Genomic DNA, 27,605 nt, shown 5'->3' on the forward strand with positions numbered 1-27,605 from the left:
TACTTACTAGGTTTTGGACTCTTTATGTCTATTATCCTAAGGTAATCAATTGGGAAGGTAGGATACAGTTCAGACTCCTATTCTTTGCATTGAAGGGCTTTCAGCATATCATAGCAGCAACCTAGCTTTCTAGTTTTCGTTTCCATTCCTCTACTATCAATTACCGTATCTGGTCAGAATGGTCTATTTATGGTTCCCTACAAACATACCTTGCATTTTTTTTAAAAAACTGGTTTTGTTCACATAAAATTCATATAGCCATGCAATTTACCTATTTAAAGTATATAGCTCAGTGTTTTTTAGTATATTTATAAAGTTGTACAACCGTCAGCACAATTTTAGAATATTCTCATTACCTCCTCCCAAAAAAACCCCATGCTCATTAGCAGCCGTTCCCTTTCTCCTCTCCACCCACCCTTCTATAAACTACTAATCTACTATCAGTCTCTATAGATTTTCCTATTCTGGTCATTTTGAGTGAATGGAACCATACCATCTGTGGTCTTTTGTGACTGGCTTCTTTCACTTAGCATGATGTTTTCAGAGTTCATCCATGTTGTAGCATGTGTCAATACTTCATTCCTTTTTATTGCCAAATAATATTTTATTGTATGAATATACCATATTTTTTTTCAATCATCAGTTGATGAACATATAGTTTGTTTCTACTTTTGGATATTATGAAGGTGCTGCTATGAATATTCATGTTCAAATTTTTGTGTGAATACATGTTTTTACTTTGGTAAACTCTGTGGTTAACCTTTTGAGGAAGTACTAGACTGTTTTCCACAGCAGCTACACCACTTTACATTCTCATCAGCAGTTCCTGAGGATTCTAATTCCTCCATACTCTTGCCATTATTATTATCTCGCCTTGTTATCTGTTTTTTTGATTATATCCATGCTAATGGGTGTGAAGTGGTATCATATGGTGGTTTTGATTTGAATTTCCCTGGTGACTAATGACGTTAAGCATCTTTCCATGGGCTTATTGATCATTTGTATATCTTCTTTGGAGGAATATCTGCTCATAGCCTTTGCCCCTCTTCAAAATGGATTTGTGTTTATATTATTGGGTTATAAGAGTTATTTATGTATTCTAGATAAAAGTCCCTAATCAGTCATATGAGCTTCAATATTTTCTCTCCTTCTATGGGTGTCATTTTAGTTTCTTAATGATGAAACACAAAGGTTTTTAATTTTTAATGAAATCCAATATGTCTATTTTTTCTTTTTTTTTTTTAAAGATTTTATTTATTTGACAGAGAGAGACACAGCGAGAGAGGGAACACAAGCAGGGGGAGTGGGAGAGGGAGAAGCAGGCTTCCCGCAGAACAGGGAGCCCGATGCGGGGCTCGATCCCAGGACCCTGAGATCATGACCTGAGCCGAAGGCAGACGCTTAACGGCTGAGCCACCCAGGTGCCCCTATTTTTTCTTTTTTTACATGTGCCTCTATTGTCATAATTAAAAAGCCATTGTCTAATCCGGGGTCATGAAGATTTACCCCCTCCATTTTCTTCTAAGAATTTTATAGTTTTATCTCTTACAGTTATGTCTTTTACCCATTTTGAAATTTTTTTTTTTGAGAGGGAGGGAGTGACAGAGAGAGAGAGTGGGGAGGGGCAGAGGGAGAGGGAGAGAGAGAATCCTAAGCAGACTTCACACTCAGCACAGAGCCCGACATGGGGCTTGATCTCACAACCCTGAGATCATGACCTGAGCCGAAATTAAGTCAGACGCTTAACCAACTGAGCCACCTATGCACCCCACTAAATTTTGTGTATGGTGGGAGTTAGGGGTCCAATGTCAATCTTTTGCATATGGATATCCAGTTGTTTCTCCACAATCTTGCATTTTCGAGCTTTTATTTATTTCCAGAATGCTCTTCTGTCTTCTTTTTGGCTGTTGAAGTCCTTTGAGTCAGCTCACCTTTTGCTTCCTATAAGTCTTTTGACCACCTTAAGTTAAAGTGATTTCTCTCCTTTTAACTTATCTTTTCATGGGTATGTACCTTTTCTCTCTGCATAACTAGAGCCCAAAACTTTACCTTATACCCTCTGAGACCTATGAAGTGTCAACTGATCAGTGTCCCTTAATGTCCCTTTGATAGTCCCTGACTATCAAAGTCAGTGGAAGACTGGAAGAGTAATAGGCTTTGGTCCTATAATTCTGATGTTCTTAATAGTTTCATGTGTGACTATGTTTGAGTTGCAGGAGGTTATCAGAGGTGTTACAGCTATTTCATGTTGATATCCTGTAGATTCTTATGACCTTATTGACAATTATGTTAAGTACTTTAACAATTCTAGTTTATACTGCATTTTATTTATTTAAAAAAATTTTTTTAAGTTTTTATTTATTTACTTGACACAGAGAGAGCAAGCAAGCGAGAGAGAGAGAACAAGCACAAGCAGGGGGAATGGCAGGAGGGGAGAAGCAGACTCCCCGCTGAGCAAGGAGCCCGATGTGAGGTTTGATCCCAGGACCCGGGATCATGACCTGAGCCGAAGGCAGACACTTAACCGCCTGAGTCACCCAGGTGCCCCTTTACTGAATTTTAAAGAATAATAATATTGACATTTATATAAAGCTTTCAGGATTTGGTAAATAATTTCTAATATTTGCTTTTTGTGTGAAAAGAATTTGGGAATAAGGTCTCTTATGAAAAATTCTGTTATTCATATTCATATTAGATATTCTTATTATGAATATCTAATATGCTTTTACCTTCAATGATTGACAGAATGAGACAGTTTTTGTAACACTGTAGATTAGTGAATATTCTGCAAATTAGTATGGGTGTTTTTTTCCTGAATTATACATTGGTGACCCTGCCATTTCCTGGTTTAATAGAGAATTGTCTGCCATTTGGTTTCTCAGTGAGGATGTGGTTTAGGGAATAGGGTTGTATTTCATGAGAAATTCTGTAGGTTGTTTTGTTCCCTTTAGTGATTGATTGATAGAATGGGATATGTCTTATGCACATATGGCAGATCAGTAGATATTCTATAAGATGTACTTGTTTTTTTCTGAGGTTTATAATACTGAACCACCCACCTATGCAGACGTATGAGGACAGGTCTTCCGTGAGGTATTCTTGGGAAGGTGGCATCCACAAGTTCTACATTCCTTGATACTTTAAAATCCAATAATCTCACAATTCTGTAATATATAAAATATTCCCAGATATAACTAGCTCCTTTCCAAATGGCCACAGGAGCCTAGAAGAGCAAAACCAGTCTCTCAATAATGTCACAAGATTTTGCTTAGGAAATTGAAATTGTCTTTTTGATACTATGTTTTTTCATTGCATTTCTTGTTCTGCTGGAGGTTTCCAGAACAGTGCAGTGTTAGTAACTGCAGGCTACTTCCTTCCTTACCCCTTTCTGAGATATTAGAATGGTCTGGGTGATCTGATGACTGGTTCAGAGATGGTTGTTTTATTATCTCAGAGTGAGTGGTTTAAAAAGACAATTGACACAGAATTACCCTCAAAGTGTGTGTGTGGGCGCATTTAGTATATATTGTACTCTGCATTTTTATAGGATGTGTGCAGTGGCAATTTGTACTCTATAATACAGATGAGATATCTGGTTTCTCAAGGCTGTCCTCTGAGTTAATCAGGTGGAACTGTCTTCCAGATGTGTCAGATGGTTCCAGGCAAGTAGTAACTATTTATAGTTGCTTCTCCATTGGTGCCAGAAGTAACTTTGCTCTCCCCTGAATTCCCTCGGCATTTTATCTACTCTCTTGCTGCTCTCATCACCTTCCACCCCGTGTTGTCGTTTAGCTCTAGCTGTCTACCTTATCTCCCTGTTTCCTTTTCACATGGTTTGACTCATGATGTTCACTTAATAAATGTGGTAATCACGGGTGTTGGACATCAAATATTCCAGTTCTCAGCTTTCTGGGCAGGTGATAGAATCATACTTCCAACCGCCTTTGGCTACATGACTCGCTTTGGCATAGAAGTTATGCATGTCACTTTCAGGGGAAAGCATTTAATAGCCAGTGTTCAACTCCACTTTTCCTTCCTCTTAACTGTGATTGTGTGATGGGATGAAATCTGAGTCTCCAAATGACTTCCAAAACCGGAGCCCCCTGTTGACCAGCAAAAGATGTGTAGTTTGAGTAAAAAATGTATTTTTAATGCTTTAAATAGTTGAGATGTTGGGGTTGTTTGTACACATCATAACCTAGCCCATTCTGACAGATGCACTAGATCTGTACTTCCAATAGAGTAGCCACCAGCCATGTGTGGCTATCGAACCCTTGAAATATGGCTGTCCAGTTGGAGATGTGCCATATGTATGAAACACATACTGGATTTTGAAGACTTAGTATGAAAAAAGTATGTAAAATATCCCATTAGTAATTTTTAAATGTGGTTTGCATGTTGAAAGGATATTTTGGGTATAGTGGGTTAAATAAAGTATATTATTAAAATTTATTCCCCCTGTTTATTTTTTTAAAAATTATCCATGTGATTGTATTATCTTTCTGTTGGACAGTGCTGCACTGAACCATAAACTTATTGAAGACAAGAGCTCTATCTTTCACTCTTGTTCTCCTACAACATCCCACAGTATCTGGGATATGGGATATGTTAAATAAATATAAGTTTAATGAGTGAACTATGCCTCCATTTATATTTAGTTTAACATTAATGCAGTATTCACCATGAAGCTTATTTGTATTTTTGTGTTTAATAATTTCCTCTTTTAGTTCCTTTAGCTAAAGAATAAAAATGCTCAATCTTTTTAAACCATCAGGAAATTGAATGCAATGCTTTTATGTTGTTTGTGTTATATTAATGTTTTAAAATGTTGCACACTGCAAAAATGCTGGGATTATGGTTATTAAATATGTGGCCTAATCAAAATTTTAGCATGGTTAATCCCAATGGCCAGCATTTTTTTATCATTGTAAAAATAACCAAGAAGTCCCTACTTGTTTAGTCATATTGTGACCTTTATTTATTTGCCAATGTCATCCATTTTTGTTATTTATATTGTATTATTGTTTTGCCTTATGCTACAAATCAAAAGGAAACAGGGAGAAACAGAGCACCCTGAGAACCTTCTGCAACAACAAATGTGGATGACTCCTTATATGAGGAAGCAGGGCTTTCAGGTTCTAGATGAATGAGACAGAAAGCAAAATAGGTGGTGAAAGGAGCCCTTGAAAGTAACATGCCTTGGGACAACTGGGTGGCTCAGTCAGTTAAGCGTCTGCCTTCAGCTTAGGTCATGATCTCAGGGTCCTGAGATGGAACCCTGCATTGGGGCTCCCTACTCAGTTGGGAGTCTGCTTCTCCCTCTCCCTCTGCTCCTCCCCCCAGCTCATTCTCTCTCTCTCTCTCTCTCTCACTCTCTCTTTCAAATAAATAAATAAAGTCTTTATATAAAAAAAGTAACATGTCTTTAAAAAATAAAGAGTGGAGCATAGGGAATATAGTCAATGGTATTGTAATAATGTTGTATGGTGACAGATGGTAGCTACGCTTGTGGTGAGCATAGCAAACTTAGATTTAAACGTAGACTTGTCGAATCACTATGTTGTACACCTGAAACTAATGTAAATTGTGTGTCAACTATACTTCAACCAACAAACAAAAGAGTAGGCTGAGACTTTTAGGAAAAAAAAACAGGTGGAGGAAACACGAAGTAACAAAGATGCTAGAAAAAATTACAAGCACTTAATAAATTATAGCTATTGGCATTGGATTGTATGAACCTGGAGGGAGTTATGGAAGGACATATACTAGGCTATTCTAATGGCTCAGGAGGCACAGGGGAAGGAGATAGATACCTCCATCAAAAGAAGCAAGGACTTGTCCACAAACCAACTTACATATAATTTGCACAAAATCCTATGTTACGAGTACATGCATAGAAATACATATGACACGGTGGTTACCAAAATATTAGTGATAATTCTCTTTCTGGGTGGTGGCTGAATTTTGGATAATTTTACTTTCTTTGTCATACATTTGACTTCTTTTTCCAAATGGGCATTTTGTTTAATCAGTAAATAATCTGATCTGGCATTTTTGCATTTATGACAAAGTTTAAAGTTTAGGACCAAGTTTAAGGATCCAATCAGACGTTGTCTCTATTAGTTGTATTCCACTGAAATGACTGTCAAGTTATTATACATAAAAAAGAGAAGTAATTAGAAATGTATTAAATAAATGTGTTCATTTCAGTTACCAGGGACTATTTTAAATGCACCTATTAATAAGTGTGGTAGCCTCTTCCATGAGTTAGCGTTCAATTTCCTTTCTAACTGACAAAGCGAAATAGCTGGTTCAGATTATGGAAGCATCTTATCTGAAAGTGAACATTTCTTCAGAAAGAAAGAAAATACTTTTGTAAGATTATAAAGGATTTGGGAATTACGCCATGAGGGCACATGCTGAGCAATGTAAGTTTTTGAGGCAGGGTGCCAAGTTTTGTCAAAGAAAGGCAAATATGGAGTTTGTTTTGCAATATCTGGAAAATTTGGAACTCTAATTTCTTGGGAAATCTTTCCAAGATAAATTTAGTGTGAAGACATTCTACTTCAAAAAATTACATATAGCAAGAGGAAAGTAAAAACAAAGTGCAACAAGATGTTGATGAGAAAAGGAGGCTTTTCTCCTCCCAAAGAGATTGTGACCTTGTTCAATTCAGTTTCGAGTCTGACAACCTCATAGAAAACATCCTTGTAAGGTTAATTTTGCTGAAACTCCTGAGTAAGGGCAAAGTAAAAGAATTATCTTTCACCATCAGTTCACTTTTCTTCATCTTTAAAAGTGTACAAAAGATGAGGTGTTATGTATTCAAAAGTATTCTGAATCTCTGGGGGTTCCTGAGCAAGTCATTGGAACTTTCTGGGTCCCATTTTTCTCATTTGTCTAATATGGAGGATTTGGATTGTAAAACCTGCTGTGTTTTCTCCTAGGTTTTATTTTTTAAAATAAAATGAAACTTTCTATGATTTTTGACATAAACTGTTTGATGTATATCATTAAAAAAAAGATTTTTTTTTTTTTATCAAGGTTTGGTTCTTCTATGATGTGAAAAGCCCTGCGGGTGAGTTTAGAGTGTTGCCTAGAACTATGACTTCCCCAACGTGCCTTTGAGTTTTCCACACACTTTGAAAGCCTCTGCTTGGTTGCCACAAGGGTTGTGGTGATTGACAGGAAGAATCCAATCGATACGGGTTCATGTCTGTATCTACAATATGGCTGTCCAGACTTGGAGACTCAGAAATACTCACTCCATCTCGGGGTAAGTATCCCTTGCCCTCAAGTCTTCTTGGAAACACCCTGCTGATGGTGACTCTGCCTGCCTTTGGTGGGCCATCTGCTCAGGTTCTTGAAGAAACACAGTCTGGGCCTTTATCAGGCAAGTCCCAGCTGCTCTGAGAGGCTCCTGGCCAGAACAGTGCATGTAGGTGTGAACTCTGGAGCCGTAGAAGACAATACATGCATTTTTCTCTGGGACCATTTCTCTTCATTCCTCTTCATCAGCTTTGGAGCTGGTAGGAGTCAGTCCAGGAGATTTTTGAACAACTTTTGAAGGTAAATTCCAGGTGACCTTGAGACTTGACTGTCTGAAGGAGGGTATTTTAAGCCTGCCTGATATGTTTACCGTACTCTAATTGAAGAAAACTTGTGAATGGTTTATTCATTAATACTGCATTTATTGAGTGCCTACCAAATGCCATCTTGGTGACAAATATGAAAAAACAAAACAGGATAATGCAATAAAGACTAGGAGATACTAATTGAGGAACTAATTAAGAATTGGATAGCTTCATTAAGGAGATAGCATTTTCTTCCTGGTGAAAAGAAAGAGCCAGCCATAAAAAGGTCTGGTGTTAGGATATTTCAGGCAGAGGGACTAGCCTCTGGAAAGATAGGATGAGCTTCATATGTTCAAAGAGCAGAAAGAAGGCCAATGTGGTCAGAGTACAGTGTGTGCTGGAGAGAATGACAGGAGTTGAGGTCACAGAGGTGGGCCGGTGTGAGGTCAGGTGAACCTTGTAGGGAAAAGTTTGGATTTCATTGTAAGAGCATTGTGAGGGTTTAAGCAGGAGAAGGACACCATCTGATTTGTGTTTCTCATGGCTCCTCTGGCTATTCGGTGGAGAATAGATGACTGGAAGAGTATGGAGGAGGATTAGGGAGTTAGTAATCCAGTAATCCAGGTAAGAGATGATGGTGACTCGGACAAGATTAGTGGCGATTGAGAAGGAGAGAGATGTCATGGCTTTGGGACATATTTTAGGGGAGAGTCCATGAGGCTTTTAATGGATGCTTATAGAAGAATAAGAAAAAGCACAAATCAAGGATGATTCCTTTGTTTTGGGTTTGAATAACTGGGTGGATGGTGGTTCCATTTACTGAGGATGGAAGACCTGGAGAGGGACTGGTTTGGAAGCACACGAAGAATTCTGTTTTTGCTGTTAAGTTTGAGCTGCCCATTAGATATTGAAGGGGTGATGTAAGAGAGGTCGCTTGGACCTCAATGGAAAGGCCCAGACTGGAGATTTAAATTTGGGAATCATTTGCGCTGACCTAGTATGAATTTTGAAAAGTGAGATAAATTACGGGACTGGCTTATAATTTTCTCTTGAGTGTGTGCTACTTTCAGTCAGGAAAAAAAAACAACGATCTTTTATAGAATGATATGGTAATTATTACTTATTGCTTAGGCTTTTTGTAATCATTGATTATCAGACAGAATAACCACATTGCTTTTATCTGATAATTAGAGTTAATTTGCAAGTACTGATAATAGGCTGACTCACTGAATAAACAAAATACAGAGCACAAAGTTTATCTCCACAATCATGTGGGTGAAGTTTCTCTTCATGTCTTTGTAGGCTCAGGGTTGCTGAATTCTTGAGAGTTTAATTCAGAATTTTCATTGGTAAGCCAATGGCTTTATTCTCTAATAATATTGTGTACTTCAGGAGAAACGCTTTGGGGGAAATTCTTTTCCCCACCCCCAACTCACCCTCATCTGAGCTGTACCTTTGAAAGCTGTTTGCACTGGCTGACCTGGAAGCTTGGAAGCCAGCTGTGATAAAGAGATGCTTTACCTTATTGAGTGTCTACTAAATGTCTGTCACCATCCTGGGTGTTTTGCGTAGGTTATCTTGGAATTTTACTAACCCCTCTGCAATGTTGGCATTTTTATTTCCCTTTTAATGGTGAGTAAACAAAAGCTTAAGGTCACGTGGCTAGTAAATGGCAGAGTCTGGATTCACCTCTACGTCTGTCTGTCTGGTTCCAAACTTATTTACAATTTATTCTGCCAGGTTGTTAAACTACCAAAATTCCCCTTACTTTATTCTCCCAGCCCTGTTTTCCACTATCAACCCTTTTATATCTTTCTAGCCAACTACTCAGTTAGCTACCACCCACATTTCTCTTTTTAAAAATGGTCACCGGAGATGCACATGCCCACCCTGTGATACTTTCTATCTATAGATTTCAGCCCCTGCCATACCTGCCTTCTCCTCAACCATGCCCTTCTTCTACATTTTAGGATTCTATTAGTTAAGCAAACCTCATGTTCTTTAGCTTTTCCCTTCAACATTTCCCTATACTCTTGCCAAAACTCAATCTTGGCCTCATTCTAAGTTATAAGTTCCTGAGCCAAATCCATCCCTAGTGGTCACTTCTTCCACTTTCTCTGGCTCTCAGATTGAGGAGCAGGGGTCAGCAAATTTCCTGCTTCCCATCACAAACAGACTATTGTTTGCTCATTGTCTCTCAAGAACTTAGGTTTTGAACTGTTCTCTATCGTCGTATACCACACTTTTTCTATCTTATATTCAGCTCACACCTTCTGCTTGCTTCTCGCCCCATGGAGAGCCTGTTTTTGTAGACTTCCTCTCTTTCTTCTAGCATCTCAGGAACTTAAGCCCTTACCTGCTGCTTCTGCCCCTGGCTTCACAGATCTCTGGCCCCTGGATCTTAAGCAAGTTTATCTCTGTGATACTCTTGCTCCTTATAGGCACTGCCACACTTCTCATTCGAAATGGTCTTCTCAGATGATTTTGGTTATGGGTCTACCTCTTCTCAGTCTTCTCTCCTATTGAATCTTGGCTTTATTCTCATTGTTAACAGCTGCTTGCCTCATCTATTGCCCTTACGTGCCACACTGGCCTCACCTGCCTTCCTGTCCATATGGACGTTTTGGTCCACCATTTAAACTCAGGGCTTGCTAGTTTCATGGCCTTCAGGTTCTGGTTCCCATGTCTTACTTTACTTTTTCTGCAAAACTACAATTCTGAATAGACTCCACCATATGATTTCTCTACTCCTGCTCTCACATTACTGAGCTAAAAAAAAAAAAAGTCATAAACCTGTTTTTTTGTTTTTTTTTTACAATAAGGAAAATTTATTATAACACTTTTGCACATAGTCAAAAGTCCCATGGTTAGTTAAATCATTGACTCATAACATCATCAGAAAACCTGGGATCTTTCCATTCTCCCCCCACCTGTTGTTCCTACTAGGTTAGCTTCAGTCTAACTAGTTATCTTTATTTTTTTAAAATTCTTTTTTTAATTTTATTTATTTATTTGAGAGAGAGAATGAAAGAGAGAGAGAGAGCATGAGAGGGCGGAGGGTCAGAGGGAGAAGCAGACTCCCTGCTCAGCAGGGAGCCCGATGTGGGACTCTATCCCGGGACTCCAGGATCATGACCTGAGCGGAAGGCAGTGGCTTAACCAACTGAGCCACCCAGGCGCCCCTAACTAGTTATCTTTATGATTACAGGACAGCAGGTGCAGTTCTGGGGGCCATAGAGAAATAACACTCAGCAGAAAAGTTGGTCTGATTGATCTTGCCACAATTATCAACCCACAATTAGACTTCTGACTCCATTGCAATCTCACTGCTAATTAGCTCCCACATGTGTTCCCCAATGGGACTAGTCTGAGTTTTTTCCAATCCCAATGTTATTAAGACTCAAAATTTTCTCCCTTATCTGTTCCTATAGCCAATACCCTTTGGTCCTCTACATTCACTCCATTTTACCTACCCCTGATAAGTGACTCTTCCTGAAGCATGGTGTTGAGTGTGCTACCTTTTCCAACACACTTGCAGTGGATCCCTCAAGTTCAGACTCGTTTGTGTGACATTCAAGATCCATCATGATCTGGCCCTATACTAAGTTTTCAATCTTAACTTCCGTTACTCCTATTCATGTACCCAATGAGCCAATCAGACTAAAAATTCCTGATCATTCTTTCAATGCTTCCAGGTTTTTTCCACCTCTATTTTTGTTCCATTTTTCTGAAGAGGACATCCCCTCAACTCTGCAAATGAAATTACTACACACTTTAAGGTTTAACTCCAGTGTTACTTACTATAAAATCTTTCCTGATTTCCCTAATTCCCAGCAAGAAATTACAGTGTTTTCTGGATTTTGAAGTTAATTATTTTTGTCATTCTTTATTTTGTATGATTATTTTTATATACCTCCATATCAATTGGTCTGTAGCCCCAGTTTTTAATACTTCCCACTAATATTATTTGAACAGTTCTTCAAGTGTTTGGTTGTTTTAGTTGTTGTTTAGACTTTTTTTTTCTGGCCTCTGATCCTAGTATCTGCTATGTGCTTAGAGGACATCTGGCTTCGGAGCCCTCTGGGACTAGACATAATTTTGCCTGGAAAAAGCCCAAACACTATAACAAAAATTGTTCCCCTGGGTATTTAGTTCTATTGATATGAGGTTGTTTGTGTCTTTTCAGTTTTATGTATGTATGTATGTATTTATTTATTTATGATTTTATTTATTTGAGAGAGAGAGAGAGTACGAGCAGGGGGAGGAGCAGAGGGAGAAGGACAAGTAGACTCCATGCTGAGCGTGGAGCCCAATGCAGAGCTTGATCCCATGGCCCTGAGATCATGACTGAGATCACAACCAGAGCTGAAACTGGGCGTTGGATGCTCAACTGACTGAGCCACCTGGGTGCCCCTGTCTTTTCAGTTTTAATACAGTGTTTTAATTAAAAAACATAGCAAAGAAGATTTAAACAAGTATTATTAAGTTAACATTGAGGTACCCAGTTTTTTTTAAACATGACTTAACTACATTGATCTTATCTTTAAATCTGTCTCCTTCTCTCCATTCACACTGCTGGTACCTCATTTCTGATGCTCAGCACCCCTCTCTGCCACTAGTTTCTTCCTACTGCTATCTGTCCACAGCAGAGTTGTCTCTACCCCAAACAAATCTTGTGATGCCACTTCTCTGCTTATACACACTTTCTGATTCTCTGTTGCTTCTAGAAGTAAGTCCAAATTCACCTGTGGGACTTGAAATTCTCTTTAAATTCCCAGTTGCCTTCCTCATGATCTTCTGAGGACTAAACTATCCTCATTTCTTACCCCTGCAAATTCCCATTGATCATTTAAGACAAGCTCAAATATTACCTTGTCTGTGAGACTCTTCCTGCCATCCTCAGAGAGTGGCTCCTTTTCTGTACCCTTCCTTCCTTCCTTCCTTCCTTCCTTCCTTCCTTCTTGTGTTGAAATCCAGGTGGTGAAAGAGCCTTCCTTCCTTCCTTCCTTCCTTCCTTCTTGTGTTGAAATCCAGGTGGTGAAAAATGCTGGTATATAACACATAAGTCCTTATTTTATTGTATTTTTTTTAAAAAAATCAAGTTTTTATTTAAATTCTAGTAAGTAACATATAGTGTAATATTAGTTCCAGGAGTAGAATTTAGTGATTCATCACTTAGATATAACACCCAGTCTTTAAGTATGGACTGTATGAGAGTGTACAGGGAAAAGTACAAGAAAATGACAATATAGAAGGATTGGTTGGGATCAAATTTGAAAACCTTGGAAGCATTAGAAATACTTAGTGCCTGATTAGATGTCGTGGAATGCAGAAAGTGGAAGAAAATAGAATAATCCCCAAATTTCTGTCTTGAGTGACACAGTAGGTATATGAACATCCACAGAGATAGGAAATAAAAGGAAAGAGGAGGCCAGGCGGGTAGTATGAGCTTAGTTTTGATGTACCGCTAAGATACCTGAGAGGACATGTTCAGCTCACGGTGGGATTTGTGGATTTCACCTGAGCTCAGGTGACATAAATTTCTAGGGGGTTCCAATAAGCAAAAGGCAGTTGATGTATACCTTTCTTTTGTTTCCATACCAAATTGTAACATAATTATCTGTTGATGTGCTTTGGTTCCTTCATAAAGACACAGACTCATTATTCCATCTGGTATTCTATCACATTCTTTTGTACATAAATATTTCATTTAACATGAGAGAATGAATATGTGAGTTCACTTAGCTGTGCCTTAATCATGAGTGATTGAAAAATGTAATTAAGTCATTTAGTAAATAATTTATTGAGCACCTTCTATGTACTTGGCAGTGTCCTTGACACTGGAAATACAGCAGTGAAAATGACAGTGGGGGGACAATAAGAAAATAAATAAACAAGATAATAACTGATAATAGCTAGTACTACAGAGTTTTTGTTATGTGTCAGGCCCTGTTTAACATGAATTTAAAATGTTAATCCTCACAAAATCCTATAAAGTAGGTGGTAATAAGTTCTATGAGGGAAATTAAATAGGGTAATACAGAAACAAGTGACTCCCCCAGAGGTGGTAGTTCAGTACTTTGGTTAGAATGGTCAGAGAAGGCTCTCAGAGGTTACATTTCAGCTGAGCTGTGAAGGAGCTAGCCATCAGGAGATCTGGAGGAGGGATGTTGTATGCACAGTTCAAGTAAATTAAAAACCTTCTTTTTTTTTTTTTAGTGCTAAAAGAACAAAAACTTTTCTTAAGCATTGAAGTTACATTCACTAGCCTTAAAATACACCACATTTCCATCCACCTACAATCAATCAAACCAGCAGTAGTTCTCCCTGTACAATGTGAGGTTAGGTCAAACGATCTTCCAATGTACATTAAATCACCCACTTGGCTCCTGTGGGTGGGGCTTGGGGAATTACACCTTACCTTTCTAAGCACTAATGTATGACAAAGATCCTCAGGGAAATTATATGAAAACAGATGTAAAGAAACGATTCTGACTTTAAAGTAAATGAAGTTTGGCAACACTAAATCATAGAGGTGGGCGCCTGGGTGGCTCAGTTGGTTAAGCGACTGCCTTCCGCTCAGGTCATGATCCCGGAGTCCTGGGATCGAGTCCCACATTGGGCTCCCGGCTCAGTGGGGAGCCTGCTTCTCCCTCTGACCCTCTCCCCTCTCATGCTGTTTCTTTCTCTCTTTCTCTCAAATAAATAAATCATGGAGGTTGTGTCTGCTTTATCTGCTCAGATTACATTCTTAATGAGAAAGTTCTCAAGAACAAGCAGTGATAAGCCATCCCTTTTTTATTCATCTTTTCCCTCAGCTATATATGTATTTTGCAAAGAAATCATATTGACACATAACATTTACTCCTTGTCAACCATTTAGGGCAACTCTGAAGACTAGTTGTTGGAAATACCTTTTATTATCCTTCCTGTTCTCAGATAGAGTTTCTTTTTTTTTTTTTTAATTTTATTTATTTACTTTTGAGAGAATGAGAAAGAGAGAGAGGAGGGGTAGATGGGGAGGGAGAGGGGAAGGAGAGGGACAAGCAGACTCCGTGCTGAGTGCGGAGCCCGACTTGGGGCTCCATCTCAGGGTCCTGAGCCAGAATCAAGAGTCTGATGCTTAACTGACTGAGCCACCCAGGCACTCCTTAGAGTTTTTGATGAGAACATGATGGCTTAAAAGTAGAGAAGAAGTTTGTTAAGGGCCTGAAATGTCTGTCTATTCTAGAAAGGAGATTCCACTTTCCAAAATTTATCTATAATAATCAGTAAAATAAATCAATGTGGAAGACCTCAGATGAGGGGCATGATGAAAATTAGTACCATACTATAGAAAAGAAGCTGAGAAGAGATATTCCAATCCAGTTGCCTCAGTTTACAAATGGGGAAAGGCCAACTCTTCAAAGTCACAGCCTTGAAGTAATGGGATTCTGGATAGCATTTCCTGGTAGACTTTCGAGTTTACCTAGCATTTTGCATGTATAATCTTATCTGTAGATTTTGATCATTTTAACTTAAATAAGAGGCTTTGTAATAGTGTCATAAATTTTAAAATTATATTGTTTTGTCTTCAAGAGCAATGGCTTAATTTATATGGGCAGTTTGTATTTAACTATGGGAAAGTAAAAATGCATGTTATTCTATTTGGCTTACCAAATTAATGAAATAATTTTTGTCTGAATTTTTATTAATAGTGGTGTGCTTTGATCAGTAGAATTTGCACATATATTGTATTAGTTAGTTTGGGCTGTCATAACAAAATAACATAGACTAGGTGACTTAAACAACAGAAATTTATTTTCTTACTGTTCTAGAGGCTGGAAATCTAAGCTTAAGGTGCTAGCAGTATTGGTGTCTTTGGGTTACAGATGGCTGCCTTCCCTCTGTGTGCTCACATGGTCTTTGGTGTGTGCATGTGGAGAGAGTGAGCAAGTGAGCTTTCTGGTGTCTTTTCTTATAAGGACAGATCATCTGGGATTGAGGCCCCACCCTTATGATCTCCTTTAATCTTAATTACTTCCTTAACAGCTCCATCTCCAAATATAGTTACAGTGGAGCTAGGTCTTCAACATAGGCATTTTGGGGGGGCACAAACTTTCAGTCCATAGCATATATAGAAGTCTAAAACTGACAAAGTAAAGAGACAATGAACAGTAAGGGACCCTATATATTTCTACTATCTTTTTGGCTTCCTATTTTCACATTATTTCCACTTCCATTGATGCCCAAACACTTTGCAAATTTAAGTGCCTAATGCCAGAGAAGAGTTAGGAATTTGCTGACGGACAATAGGGAAAGCTATACTTTTAACTGTCTTTAAACCTCCCCCATGAAAACAACCTAAATTCAAGGGATGAATGAATGAAGAAAATGTGGTATATGCATATAATGGAATATTGTTCAGCCTTTAAAAAAAAAAAGGAAATTGTGCTGTATGTGACAATATGGATGATCCTAGAAGACATTACGCTAAATGAAATAATAGTCCAAAGGACAAATACTACATGATTCCATTATATAAGGTACCTAAAATAGTTAAATTTGTAGGAGCAGAGAGTAGAATGGTGGTTATCAGGGGCTGGGGGGAAGGAGCAATGGGGAGTTGCTATTCAATGGGTATAAAGTTTCAGTTATACAAAATAAGTAAGTTCTAGAGATCTGTTGTATAACACTATGCCTATAGTTAACAATACTGTATTATGCACTTAAAAATTTGTTAAGAAGGTAGATCTCATGTTAACTGTTCTTACCACAATAATAATAAAAAAACTCTCCCCCATGCTTTCTAAGAAATTAAACGTTTCCTATTTTTTTATTTCATTCTTTTTGTTTCTTTGGGGTACTTGGCCAACTCTTGGAATTCTCCTGCAGTTTAGTCCAAATTTTGTTTCTAAAATTTTACAGGTCTATAAATATAGATACAGTCTATAGTTTATAGTCTATAGTATATAGTCTATAGTTTATAGATATTTAAAATTTGGAAACTATTGACCTTTCTGGGTAATAATCAGTTATAGGACTCTTACATGTATAAACTTTCATATACCACTTCATATATTAAGTAGACCTTACCATTGTTTTGCTTCCTTTTGTGATATAAACACGAGATAGCCTGAGCTGTTGAGAGAGTAGCTATGATCCAGATGACTGGATACTACAGTATACATTACAGGATAGTACAAGCCAGGGTGGGAGCCTTGCATGATCTTGCTTCCATCCTTAGCTACAAATCAACTGGCTTCTCTTTAGAAAAGAAGAGCCTCAACAATTTGTTGATCCAAGCCTTTTAAATATCAATATTTCTCTAGTAATTGTTTTATTTGTCTAAACTTTAAGGTGTGATCTTTCTTTTAGTGAAGTGGCTGCTTAATTTTAAGGAGGAAATATAAAAAATTGGTTTACAAATTAGCAATTTCTTAAAAAAGATTTTATTGAGAGAGAGCACATGGAGTAAGGGGCAGAGGGAGAAGGAGAGAATCCCAAGCAGACTTCGGGCTGTGCATGGAGCCCAACACCAGGCTCAATCTCATGATCCTGAGATCATGACTTGAGCTGAAATCAGGAGTCGGACGCTCAACCGACAGAGTCACCCAGATGCCCCACAAGTTAACCATTTTTGATAGAATGGGTTTTAGTTAATAATTTAAAAAATATTTTCCTTCCCCATTACACTTCTGTTCAAATGAGGAGGTAAGGAGGGAGGTGATTATTTGCAATGTAAATCATCTCTCAGGTTTATAAATTGGCTTGCTGAGGGGCTCCTTGCAAGAATGAACTCATTTCATTTAAAGTACAATTACAAATATAGGTTAATATATTTTTTCATTAATTTAAAATTTGCTAGCAATATCAGGTTGTTTGAGGCTGAAATAAGCATTTTCTATAAAGACTTATTGGCATAGAACCTGGCATATGGAAAGGATAGAATCAAAGTTATTGTTTTTGCTATTATTATTGCCAGACTCAGTGTTAGGCACCGAAGATAGAAAGAAGATAAAAGGACACTATTTCAAAGGGATCAAAGCCTGGTATGAGGCCTGTAGGGATGGAGCTGGAATTACCATTGTTCTCTGAAAATAGATTTTGGCTATTTTGTAGGTTGGATCCAGAGCCTTCTGCCTGCTTACACTCCAGGTCTCTATGCATCTCCTCTTTAAATAATATGCAGATCTGCAAAATGCACAAAGGATTACAGAGGATGAATAAAGTGTAATATTTTCACCATGACACAGCATTAAACATCAGCATTCTCTAGTTTAAAAGTTCGACTGTGTTTCCCAGGGTTTTGATTTTATGTTATCAGTTGCATCTTCCCTGTCCCTTCAAGGGAAGCATAACTGAAACACAACTACCAGTGGTATTTATGTTAAGCTTCATCTAATTGGTTATCAAAGCACAAATCTTGCTTTGCTGAAGGACTTTTTGGATTTGTTTTTATTAGTGTAGTGATTAAGCGGATCTGTGGAAAATGGGTACTTTCCAATTTCTTGAAAGTCTAAACATGTTTTAATGGTTTGTTTCAACATGTTTTACTTTCTATGTTTCAGTAGCTTAAGGCATATATTACTGATTAGAAGACAAAGAAACTCTTTCAAATTACTTTATTAATTTTACATTTACCACTTATGGTAGTTTATAGTTAGAAAAATGTGGTTATCTTAAAAACATTTGAAACTAATTTTTCTTAGCACCTAAAATGGTAACGTTCAGATGTATTACAAAACTTTCAACAATAACTGGGTCTGGTTTTCAAGGAAGGTAGGGTACATTATTTCCTTAGAAATCAAAGCCAGTAGGTTGGATTTTACAAATGATGAACTAAAATCTACTGAAAACATTTTCAATATTAAGAAAAGAGATTTAAAAAGTCTATTTAAATATATTTTACCAGATCCTCAATAGAAAGAGTATCATGTTCATGCTTTCTTCCTGCTAAATACTTGGATTTTTTAATAAAGGGTTTCTTTCCTTTTAATGATTGTCTTCTGGGTGGTCCATAATACTGACTTTGTTAGATTTGCAAAATGATTTGTATTTCAAACTTAAGTGCAAAAAAAAAAGGCAAAACATGTTTCTAGTGACACTATTTATAGGAAGAGAGTGAGAAGTGAGAAGGCCCAGTGAAAATACCAGAAAAATGATTTATCTTATCTAGAAGAATTAGAAGTTGTCCTGTTATTACTTCATTGGCTTCTTCCACAAAAGTGTTTATAAATAAAATTTTATAGGCCTACTTGGAAATAAAAGGATAGTGAATGGAATTCAGCCTTAGAATTCCTGTTTTATTAAAGCATGGCTCATTTCAGCTAAAATTTTTAAAATACTCACCTTCATTAATGAAAGTTAAATGAGTATCCATATCTCAGATTAGCTCAGGAATTTTTGGAGGCATTCAGAAATTCCCGTGTATACCACATGGGCAGCTGAGTGCTTTGGTGGAAGGGCAAGGTAGGGTCCGAGAAACCTAGGATGAAATCCTGGCTCTATCACCTACTAGCTGTGTAACTTTGAACCAGTTGGTTAAGCTTGCTCTATCTCCATTTTCTCACTTATAAAATGGGGAGCAAAATAACCACCTCCTATGGTTGCTTTGAGAAGAAAGTGAAATCCATTTTGTAGAGCATCTTGCAGTGTTTTGTTAGTTTTACTTGGCATCCTTTTTCGTAAAAAAGTTCAATATCAAAAGTTTGATATTATCAGGGCACCAGCATCTGCCTTTGGCTCAGGTTATAATCCCAGGGTCCTGGGATCAGGCCCTGTGTCCGGCTCCCTGCTCGCAGGGAGTCTTCTTCTCCCTCTCCTTCTGCTCCTCCCCACCCCACTCATACTCTCTCTCTATCAAATAAAAAAAAAAGTTTGATATTATCTGATATTGAATATAACTCACAGAATGTAGAGAATATTCTAAGCCAGTGGTTGGCCAACCATGGCCTTCTGCCATTTTGGTAACTGTAGTTTCATTGCAGCATAGCCACATTGATTCATTCATTTAGGTGTAGTCCACGGCTGCTTTTGCACTACCAAAGCAATGTAGTTTCAGCAGAGACCCTGTGACCCATAAAGTCTTCAGTTTTTAATGTCTGATCTTTTGCAGAAAGTTTGCCAACCCCTGGTCTAAGCTGTTGTCAGGGGATTACTTAATTGATATTATGAAATGTTATGGTTTGGGCAAGTGGGAGGATCCACTTTAAGTGAGGTGCCATGGGGAGTAGACTATAGTATTGCTTGGCTATTCCCAGAGTTAACCAGAGAAGTCTAAGGATTATCTGTGATTAGTGGTGAGGTCTCCTGGAACAGTTGGGAATAACAAATCCAAACACTACAGATGGGGATTTGGGTGGAACTGAAACTCTTCTCATGATTGATTTTCAGAGTGGGGAGGAACTAGAGACTGATATCAGATCTCACCATATGGTGTCCTTTATCTGCCCATTTCTTTGGAAATTGTTCAGAGCTCTGATTACACAGTGTGGATTCAGTCATTCTCAACAGATCCTTGTGTATCACTCTAAGACCTGAAGTACAAGATTGCCATCGGGTATCTGAGACCCTGAATTGAGTGGATTTTGTCTGGTTATTGGAGTGGATTCTCCATGTGCTGGAGTGAGCCAAAATCAGTAAGTCTGTGTGTGCTAACTTATTACCTGAAGGTTTGAAACCACATTCCACTTAATTTAGTAATTTTGATAGATTTAACATCAGAACAATTGTTGGCCTCTACTAGAAGTTCTGAGAAGTATGTCTCATTTATCACAATAAGTTATACTTGGCTACTCTCAAAATCTGTTTTTTCTCCTGAATTGATCTTTGGGAAGTTAGACAATACAATAATCACTCCTGAAAGCTGTTTAGTGATTTAGAGTTTACAAAGTGCTTCCCTTTTACTCAAATATCACCATCACCATTCATCACCATTCATGTTAGAAGGACTGGAATGATCCCTCTCTTACAGATGATGAAAACTTCAGGTCCCAGGAAGTTAAGCCACTTGCCCAAAGTCATACAGCTCTGAAGGGTGAAGGAGGGCCTTGAATTTGTCTTCTGACTTCATATCCTTTGTTTGCTCTACCATGTTATTTTGTCTGATGTTCCCTCTCAGCCAAGCTTATTGAAAAATAGGTAAAGTATAAAATCCCATTAGTTTACAAAAGAGACATCTAGAGAAGAGAACATAGAGAATTTCATATTAGAAAGAAAGAAAGATCATCTGAACCCAAAGTTGTGAACTGTTGGCCCTTGGGTCTCATTTGGCCTGCAGATGTATTTGGCTTAGCCTATATGATATTGGCCTATACATGGTTTTATTAAAAAAAAATATGGAATTAACTATTGATTAGTAACATAAATAAGTCCTGATTTCTGGCTTCTTTAGATAAGTCAGAAGATTTGGCCATATTGGGCCCGCACTCTTACATGGCAATAGGCTGGATTTAAATGCTGAAACACCTGCCCCCTTTGGAGTGGGCATCTGCTTCCCAGTTTCCATCAGTCTCTTATGCTCTCTTGTCTTCCCAGCCATACTCTGCTTCAGTCATTTACAGTACTTATCTGGCTCATGTAGGCATTTGAATGTGTGACCACTGGTCTAGACTAGAATACTCACTTCGTGAACAGTGAATGAGGAAATTAAATTTGAAGTAGTAAGGTAATTTGGCGGCCCCAAGATTAGACCTTGTTTTTCTCAGATAGAGCCCTTGAGCTCTTTGGCATCATGTTTGTATTATTCATTTTACTGAAGAATAATGGAATGGCAAAGGGATAGTAATTAATCAAGAAATGATGCATACTTTTTAATAAATTGATAGTGTTTAGTGAGGGTCTACTATATTTAGATTTATGCCATGTGAACCAGATTTCAAATATTTTATCAGACTGTGGTTTGTAGCTTTCAGTTCAAAAAACAAGGTCATGCAAATTGAATGAATGAAGTTTATTTTTTTATATTGGAGAAGTTGGTTAGAGGGTGCATTTTTTTAGTTGAGGTATAATTGACATATAACGTTATATTAGTTTCAGATGTACAACATATTGGTGGGATATTTGTATACATTGTGAAATAATCATCACAATAAGTCTAGTTACCATCTGTGGAGGGTGCATTTTGAATGGATTTGCTAGAGACTGAGTTTCAGTTTTAGAAACAGAAGCATGTTTTTTTCCTTGAGTGTGATGGAAGCATCATCAGGCATGCGATAAATGCCTCCTTTGCGGAAGGCCTCGTGCTAGGCAATAGTGTGTGTTAAAGAGAAACAGGGAAGAGAGGCAACTATAGGTGATAGTAATTGTGGGTAAATACTGAGACTCTAGAAAGAGAAGTGCAGGCTGGGGCAGACTGGCACAGTATCACAGGAGGAATCTGCAGAGGCTGAATGAGTGTAGGTGCTTTAAAGGAATTGATGGTGAGAGCTACTCAGTGACAAGAAAGGGTGTCAGGTATACAAATGGGTTGAGTGAAGCACAGTGTTTATCATTTATTTTTTCTGAAGTGTAATTTCTAGGATGGATTGTATGGTTTAAATCAAAAAGGATAAATCATATTCTATTGAGTGAAGCAACTAACTGGGGGACTTGCCAAAAATAACTATAATAAACAATGAATAGTTGACATTCTTGTTTTGAATGGACCTTTATAATCCATAAAACAAATGTTAGATGAATATATTTCCAGATAGTTATGATTGCTGTTCTTGTTATTCATTCATTCAATAATTGTTTATGACAACTTTCGATGTGTAGGGAACCACACTAAGTAGTAGGGAATATCCAAAGTTGGAATCATTAGTCCCTGTCTTTGGCTTGCTCTCAACCTAGTTGGTGAGTTAAGATAGGAAGACAGGAAAAATTTTATATAAGACAAGCACACATGAGTCCATGTTTTGACCGTTTAGGGGAAGAGACACCACTTCTCCTGGCTTGATCTAGAGGCTTTTAAGGGGTGAGGACTAGGGATTTGAACTAGACCTTGAAGGATGAGTAGGATTTGAAATACCAAAGAAATGGTAGAAGCTATTTTTTTTAAAGATTTATTTATTTATTTGAGAGAGAGAGAGAGAGAGAGTGAGAGATGTGGGGAGGGGCAAAGGGGCAGAGGGAGAAGAGAATCTTAAGCAGACTCTGCACTGAGTGCAGAGCGTCAAGCCTGATGCGTGGCTCCATCTCAAAGACTCCGAAACCAAGAGTGGGATGCTTAACCAACTGTTCCACCCAGGCACCCAGTAGAAGCTTCTTTAGAGAGGGGTAGCAGCAGAACATAGGCCTGGTGGCAGAGAGCTGTAAGGAGACAAATGTGACAGTAGTAAATGAACTTCCTGGCAGAGTGGAAGACAGCTGGACAGGGTAGAAGGGCCTTGACTCCCAGGCTAGAAACTTGCATTTTGAAAGATATGGTTTCCATAGTTGACCAAGGGAGCTCAGTGCCAAGATTATGGTATACATTACACAGTGTTTGGAAATGGATAACTCTCGGTAGAGTTTGTAAAATGCCTTTGTTAATCGTTGCAGTTTAGAAGACAGTTTGCTCGGGAGAGAATCCAAACCTTCCTAAGGAGAAATAACTCCCCAGACTCTCATTTGGAGTTCACTTGGAGACTCTCCAAGGTATAACAGAGGATGTGCAGAGACCAGTGTACCAAACCAGGGTCAAACGTACAGGGGAATGCCTATCAGGAGCAGATTACAATTGGAGAATCCCATTTTGCTAAAGACAGTATTGAGTCTGGAATGTTATTTTATTTTTAGTTTTTGTATATGCCTATGGGAGTCACCTTATATTGGAGTCCTCTCATGTTACAGGGCACTCACTCAATTATCTTATTTGGAACAGCAAAGTACTATTTGGGGACGACACATTACACTGCAATGACCTCAATCAGTGCTATTTTTATTTGCTCATAGAGGTGAGTTGACATGATGGGTAAAAAAGGAGGCAAGGAAATTTAATACACTTTCTGTTATTATTCCTGGAGGCATGAGTTTGCAATGGCAGGTGCTGGATATAATTTTAAATGTGCCTTTTAAAGCCATATAGTAGGTATTTATGTTGTGGACATCACGAATATACACCCTCAGGACAAAAGGAAAACAGCTCCCTAACTTAATATGACTGTGAACTCATGGCTTGTAATAAACTTTCCAGTAAGGATAGATTGAGAAAATGTTGTTTCTCTAGCATTGAGGCAGATGTGAAGATGTGCTTTTTGGAAAACTTTGATGACTTAAAGTTTGGGTACAAATGGAGAGTCTGGGTAAAATGGTTTCATGAAATTTGCAATATTCCAAATTTAACATTTAATTTTATAGGATGTGTATTTTAAAATATGAACAATTAAATTAATCATGTAACCATTAGGCTTGAACAAGTATTAATCATGGAGGGTCATCATAAAGCAACTGAATTTTGTCACTCACTGTTCTTTTCAATTTATTCTTCTTGTTCTTGTTTGAAGTTTAGAGATAGCCTTAGGACTCTTACAGTCATTTTGACTTCCTCTGGAAGTTTATGAAACACAGTCTCTGTTTAGTAACTAGTATGTCCAATCCAGGGGTTTATCCCAGACCTCAAATTTTAGTGAAGTTAAAGCTTCTCCTTTTTCCCAGTGCAGGGCTGCTGCATACCATCCACTGTAGTGGGAGATGTGCTGAGAAGCTTTTCTCTCTCACTCAGCGCTTCTATTTCTTCTCTTCTCCCAGCTTGCTAACCTTGAAGCACAGTGGGGTGTGTAATCAGAGAGAAAAGGTTGGAGCAGGAAAGTATTCATTATCTTCTGTGGGTTCTGGACATCTCTCCACCACTGGGGATCACTCCTATGTAATTTTCTTACATGGTAAAAGCATTTCTTCAGGCTGGTCCTTCGAGCTGTTTTGGTCATCTCCCAGGCTTCTGGCCATTCACCTCTAGTTCCTTTTGTTGAGGCTCCTCACCTGCTTGTCATTTAGATAATTTTTAAGTATACAGTTCTGTGGCTTTAAATACATTCATACTGTGGTGTGCCTATTACCACCATCCCTCCCCAGAACTTTTTCATCTTTCCAAACTGAAACTGTGTACCTATTAAATATGAACTCCCTATTGCCACCCCCCTCCCATTTTATTTTCTGTCTCTATGAATTTGATGACTATAGGTGCCTCATATAAGAAAAACCATACAGTATTTGGCCTTTTGTGACTGGCTTATTTCACTTAGCATTAACGTCCTCAAGGTTTATTCATGTTGTAGAATGTGACAGAATTTTCTTCCTTTTTAAGGCTGAATAATATTGTATTGTATGTATATACCACATTTTATTTATCCATTCATATGTTGATGGACACTTTGGTTGCTTCCACTTTTTGTCTGTTACGAATAATACTGCTATGAATATGGGTATACAAATATCCGTTCAATTCTCTGCTTTCACTTTTTTGAGTACACGTCCATATGTAGAATTGCTGGGACATGTGGTAATTCTGTGTTTAGTTTTTTGAGGAACTGCCATGCTGTCTTCCACATCTGACATTGTGCACCAGTAACGCACAAGGGGTCCTCACCAGCACTTGCTCTTTTCTGTTGTTATTGTTTCTGTTGTTTGATAATAGCCATCCTAATGGATATGAAGTGGTAGCACATGTGGTTTTGATTTTTGATTTGCATTTCCCTAGTGACTAGCAATGTTGAACATCTTTTAATGGCCATTTATATATCCTTCTTGAAAAATGTCTATTCAAGTTCTTTGCCCATTTTCAGATTGGGTTGTTTGTGTTTTTGTTGTTGAGCATAAGCATCCTTGGGTAGGATTGAAGGTGACCTCATGCTGGCCCCTGGGTGCTATATCATCAAGATCTGAGAAGGACCTAGATGGCACACTCCAGTGGAGGGCCCCAGGAAAGCTTGGTGAGGTATGGGCAGGTTTATGGCACATCAGTAAAGAATGTGAAAGACCCCTTGTTAACAATGTAGAGCCATTATTGCCCCTGGGACTGGGGAACAAGGAGTTGGAGTGGTGACAGCCTGGAGAGAGCTATATCCACAGGAGAGGACTGGTCAGCAGGAGCTATGAGTTTCACTTGAGCCTCCGTTAACTTTCAGCCAGTAGGGAAAGAAATGCAGAAATAAATAGCCCATCCTCTCCTTCTTCCCTTGTTCTGCTTTCTTGCTGGTACCTTTAATTGGCCAGCCCTATCTTGAAGCCTGGTTGATGCAGTCTACAGAGGTCAGCCCTCAGGGCACAGAGCAGGATGCTTAAAGGTGGAGACTGGATCTGGATTGGTAAACAAGATATCCAGCACCTGTGTGGCATTCCCATTTGGTCCACAGGACCTTCTCCCTATCTTTGGAATGCAGTTACTTCTCAGACTACAGCCCCTCCTTTGCTGCCCCCAGCTGCTTCAGCCCGCCGCTTGCCCTCCGAATTCTCCGGTGTGTGTCAATTGTCATTCCACCACATCCAAGAAACATATGTTGCTCTAAGTAATTCTGTTGAAACTGCTCACCCTAAACTTGAGTTCCTCCCTGACCCCTCTCTCTTGTGGGGAGGATGAGGCTCTCAGCACACCAACAGTTTTCTCCATATATTCTTTCCTTTCCAATCACCTGCCCTTTTGTGCCTTCCATGTGGCTGTGGAAAGGAGGTAAAAGCCATGAAACTCCAGATATTGCACAGTGATCTCACACTTCTTTCTGGAATATATTAACTATGGTTTAGGGACTTCAGAAACTGGAACTGAATTAGTTCTGAGAGAGAGAGGGCACACGTGTGCATGTGCGAGCTGGGGGAGGAGGGGCAGAGAGAGAGAGAGCGTCTCAAGCAGACTCCTGGTTGAGCGTGGACCCCAATGAGGGGCTCAATCTCATGACCCCGAGATCATGACCTGAGCCGAAATCAGGAGTTGAAGGCTTAACCGAAGATTACTTTATATTTGGAATCACTTTATACTTGGGATATATGATAGGCTTTCTTTGGAAGCTTTTCTGATGGAGAAACAGATCAATTAGGATAGCTCATAATTTCCATGAAATTTACCCAAGTATTATTTAGCTTCAAATAGCTAAAACCTAAATTAAGTATATCAAAAAATATTTCAAATTTAGTAAGGTTTGCCTAAATTGAAGATAAAGTTCATACTAGAAATAGTCTTGTTCAGTTCCTTGTGTTCGATAAAGTATCTTCCTTGGAATAAATAATTTCACATCTGATTTGTTTATACTTTTAATTTGTTCTAATTGTGAAGGCCTAATTTTTGAATTTATTTTAGAGTGAGGTTTAAGCCATTTTCTCTTTTATGTATATGGTCGCTCAGAGCAGATGTGTGCTGGGAACTTGTTTCCTTACCCAGGTAGAGTACTAGTGGAGAAGAGTATTCATCACCTGCACTCAGAAACAAGGTATTATGCTGTCATTTCTCAAAACATTCTCTTAATACTGCCCCCATAATTTTCAGGTTTCAAATGAGTTCATTGGAAATCTGAAAACTTCACTTGTGACATATATCTATGACTTTAATAAGTTACAAATATTAAGTTTTTTCTTCTGGTGCAAATGTGTTGTCATTGTGCTCTGTTTGCACTCGTAATTTCAGCCTTCTTTATAGTATTGGCATAGTTTCATGTGCTATCATTTTAGGTAAAGACTCTCCTGTTCTCTCTTGTGAATCTTCTAAGAATGGACGCAGTGGTTCCAGGGGATGCAAGGGGCAGGGGACACAGATGGATATGTGGAGCATAGGGCATTTTTAGGGCTGTGAAACCATTCTGTATGATACTCCAATGGTGGATATATGACATTGTGTATTTGCTGAAATCTGTAGAATATACAACACAAAGAGTGAACCCTAATGTAAACTACGCCCTGTAGTTAATAATAATATATAAATATGGGTTCGTGTACCACACACTGGTAAGTGTACTACACTGATGCTAATAATAGGGGAAACTGTGTGTAGGGAAGAGAATATATGGGAACTCTACTTTCTGCACAATTTTTCTGTAAATCTAAAACTGCTCCCCAGAAATCTGTTAATTAAAAAAAATTGACTGTAAAGATCAGTTATGT

General features: G+C 38.3%; 1 protein-coding gene across 4 annotated transcripts in view; it reads left to right on the forward strand.

Moving 5' to 3' along the window:
• The window catches only part of PLCL1 (phospholipase C like 1 (inactive)), a 339,289-nt gene that overhangs the window by 149,006 nt on the left and 162,678 nt on the right, over positions 1-27,605 (forward strand). The window contains exon 1 of one of the 4 annotated variants that reach the window (XM_027590770.2): positions 7,142-7,276. The exons of 2 other annotated variants lie outside the window; for them this stretch is intronic. The gene's annotated coding sequence lies outside the window, so the exon portion shown is untranslated. Of the gene's footprint in view, positions 1-7,141; positions 7,277-7,550; positions 7,570-27,605 lie in introns of those variants that run through there. One more of the 4 variants, XM_027590769.2, reaches the window with a different exon arrangement.

This window comes from Zalophus californianus, chromosome 3 (assembly GCF_009762305.2).
Source record: "Zalophus californianus isolate mZalCal1 chromosome 3, mZalCal1.pri.v2, whole genome shotgun sequence".
NCBI classification, from domain to species: Eukaryota; Metazoa; Chordata; class Mammalia; order Carnivora; family Otariidae; genus Zalophus; species Zalophus californianus.